Raw genomic sequence first — 7916 nt, 5'->3', positions numbered from 1 at the left:
ATACTGGCGTATCACCTGGCGTGATTGTATGGGGTGATATTGGTTACGCGTCTCGGTCACCTCTTGTACGCACTGAAGGCATTTGAACAGTGGACGTTACATTTCAGAAGTGTTTGTTACAACCCGTGGCTCTACCCATCATTCGATCCATACGAGACCCTAAATTTCAGCAGGATAATGCACGACCGCATGTTGCAGGTCCTGTACGGGCATTTCTGGATACAGAAAATGTTCGACTGTTGCCCTGGCCAGAATATTCTCCAGATTTCTCACCAACTGAAATCGTCTGGTCAATGGTGGCCGAGCAACTGGCTCGTCACAATACGCCAGTCACTGCTCTTGATGAACTGTGGTATCGTGTTGAAGCTGCATGGGCAGCTGTACCTGTACACGCCATCCAAGCTCTTTTTGACTCAATGCCCAGGCGTATCATGGCCGTTATTACGGCCTGAGGTGGTTGTTCTGGGTACTGATTTCTCAGGCTCTATGCACGCAAATTGCTTGAAAATGTAATCACATGTCGGTTCTAGTAAAATATATTTGTCCAATGAATACCCATTTATCATCTGCATTTCTTCTTGGTGTAGCTATTTTAATGGCCAGTAGTGTACTTTTGAAGTTCGCATTACTACCAAGGACGATGTGAGTATTCTGTGTGATCAGGTCGATCCAAAGGTACAATGTTTGTTCACCATTGCTGATTTGCCAGAGGACTGGGCACGTGTTCACACTGCTGGCATCGTCCAGGACTAGGTTTGTGAGCCAGAGGAGGTATTGTCGCATCTCCCTTGTCATTACAGTCACCGGTCCTCAATATTATCGAGTTTTTAGGTCTACCGAGGATAGAAAGGTGCGAGATCATTTTGCGGCCCCATCATCGTAGACACTGTTCTGCAGGAAGAATGGTACAGGGGATAGGCAATATAATGTGAACAGTGGTAATAGTGGGTAGGTTGTGTTTGACAGTCAACGATGCAGGTAAGGCACGTGTCTTGCTGGACTGTGCGTTTTCGTCGCGGACCCGGCACCAGCGCAGGTTGTTTACGAGCAGTGTACACTGCGTATTCGCATTCAGAGCCGGCCGGTGTGGCCGAGCGGCACGCGACCGCTACGGTCGCAGGCTCGAATCCTGCCTCGGGCATGGATGTGTGTTGTCCTTAGGTCAGTTAGGCTTAAGTAGTTCTAAGTTCTAGGGGACTGATGACCACAGCAGTTAAGTCCCATAGTGCTCAGAGCTAATTGAACCATTTTTTGCATTCAGTGGCCGAGGTCGATGTGCAATGAAAGACCGAAAAGAGTTCCAAAGAGCGCAGATTGTCGGGTCCAGTTTAGCCGGAGCAAGACAGCCAACTTATTGGAGGTGTTTCCGTATTTTCGTCCACACCGTTAGACGTCGTCTTCACACTTCAGTTTCTTTTTGTCTGATACAGTTGTAATGGGTTCTACAATTATTTTTCGCCTAATATTTCTACTTCTTTTATGCTCTAGTAATAAATATCTAGCTACAAAACGGAAGAACTACATTTCTGACGATTCGATTCGTCGTGATTGACAGGATGTTAGTGCTAACAATGGCTACCATAGAGCAGCAAAGGCAAAGCTATTCCTATACAACGGTTAATTAGTGTTTCTTTCCGTACGGTTTTAAAATACGTTATATGGTTCCACAGAAATATCTGAATCCGGCCGGTTTTAGTTTCCCATCATCTGAGATGGAAAATTTGACATTCAAACCTAGATATTTAAACTCTCTTTCCTGTTAAACTATTTGTGTGCGTTTAACAATATTGGCTCTTATGTGTTCCAATTCCAGAAACTCCATTGCTTTTGTTTCATCTGTCTGTATTCTCGTTCCTTATCAAGTAGCATTGTAATCAGTTTATGTATTGCAATGTGAACCTGTTATTCACAATTTCTATTATAGGCTGATCGTCAGCAGACAGCAGAGACATGAAATTAAAATTATCATTTCTTAATGTGTCGTTTAATATAATCAACCAATCATAAATGATATCGTTAAAACAAACATTTAAAGAAGCAGGGGATGCAGGGCTGCCTTGTCCAACTCCTTGATTAGAGCCCGCAGATCCTGTTCCATTCCTTGCAGTATGGACCCTTATTTTATCTTTTTGTATAAAGATTGAAATTTTAGTGATTATATGTGCTGGAATTCCCATTTCTTTTATCGATTCCCTTAGCATTTTACCTTGTTAGTCTCCTTTCTCTTAGCGAGAGAAACATAACTTTGGAAATAGAGTAAGAAACATAAACAAATTGTACAATTAGTGAGCCCTCGCACGCAGCTATTTGCAGAATATGAATGCACGGGCTACTTTCGATATTAATTTGCACTTTAGTTTTTCCCATCATACATGGTGCGCCATCAGACTCATCATTACAGTTGCAGGTTTGTAGTACTCATCATTGTAGTTGTAAGTTTGTAGTACTCATCATCATAGGTGTAAGTTTGTAGTACTTTTATCTAACCGTAGGTGGCAAGAGAATTAATAGACCTCCAAATCTTTCACACTATAGCCCAATTTCCCAATTACTGTTATTACACTAGCGGACAGTAGAATGTGATCATCAACGACGGCGCTGGACGGTGTGGTTTCTGTGATGGTGGATGTAGACACTGCGGATATTCAGAGGCGATTAGTGGCAGTGTGTGGAGAGTGTGCCCCGTCAAGAAAAGTGCTCTTGCAACACGACAACGCTCGTGTCCATACGAGTCGGAAAACTGCGGCTGGAATCGCTGCTGCCGTCTCCACCATAATCTCCTGACTTAGCCTCTGAAAAACTTCTGTAGGCCCCTCTCTAACCATTTTTCAGAAGTATATCGTGCCCACCCCTTAACGGCTGTTCGCTGTTTCTGGGAGTCTGTGAAATCATGTCCGCGCAGAGATTTCTTCATAGCTCCGTCTTGGCGGTAATTAGAAGTGACCAGAACGGGAGAATACACTGGGTATGGCAATACCTGGAGCCCTGTTTCAGCGATGGCAGCCGTGGTTTTCAGAGTCCTATGGGGACGAACGTTGTCGTGTTGGAAGGGCACTTTTCATGACGGCGCGCACTCTCCCTTGTAAATATCCATAGTGTTTACACACTCGTTCCACGGAAAACACATCTTCCAGTGCTGTCGCTGATTCTCACGCGTCATGTTAGCATTTGGGAAACTGGTCTGCACAGTGCAGGGATTACAGTGACTGCCGCCACCTATAGTCAGACGGAAGTACTACATACTATTATGAGCTGACATAACTGTCGATTCTTTAATTTCTCTGAGAGATGGCAGATCAGAACTTTCTTTCTCTCTTTCTTTCTTTCGCTTACGCCATAGTCCTGCAGCGATCGCAGGGTCGGCGTGGTTACAACGGATTTGGCAGTGTTAGTGTTAGGGGTGGCCGGATGCCCTTCCTGCCGCCACCCCGTACCCCCAGGGATGGAATCAGTGTACCCCACTGTCTGCATCTAGTGTAAATCGTGAAATAGTGCGAACGTGTTTAAAATGTCTGCGACGCGTGTAACTGGGGCGGAACGTGGGGACAAGCCCGGTATTCACCTAGCGGGATGTGGAAAACCTCCTAAAAACCACATCCAGACTGGCCGGCACACCGGCTCTCGTCGTTAAGCCGGCGCGCCTACACGAGTCCAGGAAGCAGCGCGTTAGCGCTCTCAGCTACCCTGTCGGGTATGGCTGATCAGAACTACAGCATATCAAACATCACTTAATTACAATAATGATAAAAAGAGTTACTGAATTGTTTTTGAACAATAAAGCGTCACATGATGCACAACATTACGAACTCTTCTCCAGTAGCACAAGTTCAACGTTTACGAAAGCACAGTTTCATCTGAGACTTGAATAGCACTGGTGTCTTAACTAGATGACGCTGAGTGTTTCATCAGAGATCACGAACTGGAATTAGCGAGTCTATGCTCGTCTCTATATCGACCTCCGTGCGACGACGCTGCCGACCTCAGAGAGAAGGCGCGTCTTCAGCAATGCCTCCCGTTCGTCATTGCTGATCGCAGCGGGTCATAGCTAATGACTGTGGCGTCGATGAGCGTTGCTCACCTTTGGACGATACCATACACACTTGCTACTGTAATGTTGAGTCAAATGGCGCACCGTGAGTGGTGAGAAAAAATAAAGTGTAAATCATTTTTTTCTCATCGTTCATCGTGCGCCGTTTGACTCATCATTATAGTAGCAATGTAAAAATTTCAAATAAAGTGTAAATCGTTATGGAACGCTCAGATGTAGCCTGTGTGTGTGTGGGGGGGGGGGGGGGGGGGGATTGCTGGTACTTATGGGGCTTTGTCCCTTGGATATAATGATAAGGTTCAAATGGTTCAAATGGCTCTGAGCACTATGGGACTCAACTGCTGTGGTCATAAGTCCCCTAGAACTTAGAACTACTTAAACCTAACTAACCTAAGGACCTCACTCACATCCATGCCCGAGGCAGGATTCGAACCTGCGACCGTAGCGGTTGTGCGGTTCCAGACTGTAGCGCCTTTAACCGCTCGGCCACTCCGGCCGGCTAATGATAAGGGAAGAATCAGCATGGTACTGGGTTAAGAAAGGCAAAATTGACAAAACTGGAGAAATTCTGGGGGTTCACATCGAGGACCAGTTTGCCATCAAAAGAAGGTGGGAAGAACTTTGGCAGGAATACTGGGATAGCGGATAAACTGGACGCTGGACTTATCAGCCGTTACCCAATGTTAGAGAACGGTTGCAGCTCGAATACTTCAAGCCAAGTAGAGGGCTACCGCACTTCCCCACGGGACGTGGGCCGAAGCCAACGTATCTTTGCCGGTTCGGGGAAGCGGGCTACTCCCTAGTGCGTCTGTGGAGCCGAGGAAGACACTCCAGACCACGTGGTCTATCAGTGCCCCCTGTTCGTTGATGTGGGCATCAGATTATGACGAGGGCTACCTAATCATGACACGTACCACCTGATTAGAGATCAGGATTCTTTCAGAATTGTTGAATGTCTCGCCAGCGAGGTATCTTCAAAGGTCTTGCGAGATTGTTGTAGGGAAAACCAGTGATTAACAGCAGATAGTGACAGACTTCACGTACCTATCCCATTCCGTCAGTGCGCGGACTGGAGGATCACCGCGATCGTCGGTATCCGCCTTGTCTTGGAATAGGGGTAAGGTGCGTCACCAAGCCGGACACGACACCGCATACCTTTTACGACTGGTAGAATTAGGCTAGTATTTATGTAGGAGGTAGTTTTCTGCAACACCAGTAAGTAGTAAACTGCAGCGAGTCATGTTCACGGCCAGCCCCTGTGCCACGGGCACGCCCACTGGGATTAGCTCGGTGCGCACCGCCAGAAAAAAGTATGTTTGTATTCTCTGGCACACCTGTAACGCTGCAGGTAGTGTAGTTTTGTAGAGTAGTTAGTTACAATAGACTTGGCGGTAAAGAGTAGTTGTTGCCCATAGACTTAGCAAACACTTGTTGCAGTAGTAGATATGCTGCAAACTACTGTGTTCTGTGATGTTTAAAGCTTTCCCGGCCTACTGATTGTTCCATAAAACCACAGGAGAACTGCCGGATGTCAGTAAGACCTGGCACCATATTTCGGCGCAGAGTCTTCTGGCCATCTTCAGGTGAGTACCACTGTAGTAGTATTTAACAACGAATTTTACGAACAATCTGACGGTGTCGCCATGGGGAGCCTCTTGTCTCCCCTGGTGGCCAATCTTTTATGGAAGATTTTGAGGAGAGAGCACTCGACTCTGCCACTTTTAAACCGACAGTATTTTGGCGATACGTTGGCGACACTTTTATAGTGTGGCCTCATGGTCTGGACCGTCTCCAAGAATTTTTACGTCACATGAACTCCATACATGAAAACATAAAGTTTACCATGGAGATAGAGAAAGATGGTTGCTTGCCATTTTTAGACGTCTTAGTGCGACGTAAGAGTGATGGCACACTTGGTCACTAGGTGTACAGAAAGCCCACTTATACAGACCTGTATCTGCAAGCTACTAATTGCCACCATCCAGCACAAACAATGGGCGTTCTCAAAACCTTAACCCACCGTGCTTATACCATCTCTGACGCCGACAGTCTTCAAGCGGAACTGGAACACCTGCAAAAAGTATTTCTGAAGAGTGGCTTTTCAACTAGGCGAGTGATCAGAGTGATGCAGACCTACAAACGACGAAACAACGAAGAGAAAGAGGCTTTCAGGTCGACTGCTTATCTACTATTTATTGGGAATATTTCTTCACAGATAGGTAGAAAATTGAGAAAGTATGAAGTGAGAGCCATCTTTCGCCATCCTTCCAAAATTTCATCGCTGGTGGGATCCGTTAAAGACGACCTGGGTCTGCGTAAATCACGTGTTTACAAGATTCCGTGTGAATTCAGCAAATCATATATAAGACAAACAACACGAACTGTGCAGGAACGTATTGTGGAACACCAACGGCATACCCGCAGTCTCCAACCCACCAAGTCCGCAATCGCCGAACATTGTATTTCCACAGACCATTCCATGAATTACAATGACACTAAAATTTTGGCCCATACATCAAACTTTTGGAACTCGATTATCAATGAATCTGTGGAAATAATATTGTCTGACAATGAGAGTCTCATCACTCGAGATAGCGGTTATCAGCTAAACTCTGCTTGGAATCCTGTTATAGAGAAACTTCGTAGTCGACGTAGTTATCTGCATAAAGATGAATATCGACCTGATATCGATACGCCAAGCGAGAGGCGTAGCGGACGGAGTTGTTCTGAACGCGCACGCTGAGCAGCGCATGCGTAATGTCACCTCAGTATGGCTTTAAATAGCAGAGCTCAGCGCGTACTCGCGCGGCTAGGAAACGCCGGGACTGGCGACAAACATGCACCCGTTTAAATGCTACCCTACCTATCAACTCGTCCAAGTTCTGGTCAGCCTTCCGTCGCCTTACCGGAACTAAACCCTCCCCCTACTATCCTCTTCTTCATGATGATCACCCCTTCCCTGACTCCTTTAGTACGGCAAATCACTTTGCATCTTACCTCTCCGATGTCTTCTCCATCCCTGACGATCCCCAGTTCGATTACTCCCTCTTCCCGGATGTCCGCGATCGAACTGACACCTCTGTCCCTCCGCTCGCTCCTGGTTTCCAGTACTTGGACAACATTGCACACACGGAACTCAATGCCCCTATCACTACACAGGATCTCATTGCTACACTCCGCACGAAACGCAACACCGCTCCTGGTCACGATCGTGAAACTTACCGCCACCTTCGTGAAGCTCCTGTTTCTTTCCTCTCCTCCCAGGCCAGGCTCTACAATGTAGTCCTGTCCACCGGTTACTACGCCGACCTGTGGAAAACCTCCCGTATCCTGATGTTCCTTAAACCTGGCAAACCGCCGTCCGCCATCTCCTCCTACCGTCTCATCAGCCTTACCTCGGTCTTCAGCAAGGTCCTGGAATCTATACTCACCCGCCGCATCCACCAGCATCTCCGTCAGCACCGCCTCCTTCCCGTTACCCAGTGTGGCTTTCGGCCGTCCCTCTCTTCCGACGATCTTCTCCTTCATCTCACTCATCTCCTTTGCGACCAGCTTAATTCCCGTCGCTCCGCAATCTTCCTCTTCCTGGACCTCGAACGAGCTTATGAACGCGTATGGCATTCCGGTCTCCTCTTCAAGCTCCAAACCTTCGCCCTTCCCATTAATTACGTCCGTCTGATCGGCTCCTTTCTCTCCCACCGTCCTTCCTACGTCACCATCCATAACACCGACTCCTACACGTTTTTCCCCTCCGCCGGTGTGCCCCAAGGCTCCGTCCTCACCTCCCTTCTGTACCTTTTGTACACGGCGGACATGCCGCCGCCGTCACCCCCCGTCCACCTTTTCCAGTTTGCCGATGACACCACCT

Source organism: Schistocerca americana, chromosome 3 (genome assembly GCF_021461395.2).
Source record: "Schistocerca americana isolate TAMUIC-IGC-003095 chromosome 3, iqSchAmer2.1, whole genome shotgun sequence".
NCBI classification, from domain to species: Eukaryota; Metazoa; Arthropoda; class Insecta; order Orthoptera; family Acrididae; genus Schistocerca; species Schistocerca americana.
The sequence above is the reverse complement of the archived record's forward strand: the minus strand, read 5'-3'. Positions refer to the sequence as shown.